Raw genomic sequence first — 941 nt, 5'->3', positions numbered from 1 at the left:
GTTTTTGTTAGGGTGGTCAATAAGAATAAGCCCTGAACCCTGTCTGATCAGTCTTTGTGTACTTTTATGAACAAAAGACTTGCAGCTACAGGTAGAAAGCTTACACATGTAGGCGACCTGTCAAAAATATATAATTGATTAGTAGTTCTTGGGATATCTGCGTGGCTCCTGAAACAACTCTGATAAGTGTTACGGAACTTTATCACATCAATATTTTGTCTTTATTGACAATGGAGCCATGACAGATAACATTAATCAGTGAATCTGAGCTAAAGTGGCCATTATCTGCAAAACAATTTAACTATGTAGCCATTACCATATACACCAAAATGGTTACACAATGTTAGAAACTCTGATAACTTTGGATGTTAATGTGCATGTGCAGTGTTTATTTAAATACCACGCACAATAGTATTATGGGTCTAACATTCTGGTGTGTGGGTCTCCAAGAGATGATAACTATTATTCTAAAGGGAAGAATCAGATTTATAACATAACCCTGTGTTCTTCACCAGAATCTTCTTTTAAATAAACATAATGTTAACATGTTACATTTATTTTTCTTTATTTTGTGTGCTGCTAGAGTCTGAATTTGTGGATTTATTTTCTAAATGGAACGTAAAATAACCGCAAAGCAGTACGCCTATCAATCGGAATTTATTGCTGTGATAAGATCATCTTATTTAGTCTGAAGCTGATGTTGATTTTCCTCACAAACTGCAACAGCAAAATGTCTAGACGAGCTGTATTTACAGAAAAATTTACAGAAACAGGGTTAGACAGTTAGGCTTGCATTGTGTGGTGTGGGGACTTCAGTGTACATAACACACTGTTGGGAAATTATCACACTAATGACACCATTAATAAAAGGTTTGTTAGATGAGAGGAATATAGTGTGCTCAAATAATTGAGTAAAGTAAAATAGATAAGTACAGGAAAGG

The sequence above is a fragment of the Perca flavescens genome, chromosome 8 (genome assembly GCF_004354835.1).
Source record: "Perca flavescens isolate YP-PL-M2 chromosome 8, PFLA_1.0, whole genome shotgun sequence".
In the NCBI taxonomy this organism is placed as follows: Eukaryota; Metazoa; Chordata; class Actinopteri; order Perciformes; family Percidae; genus Perca; species Perca flavescens.
This window is presented reverse-complemented; position numbering follows the sequence as displayed.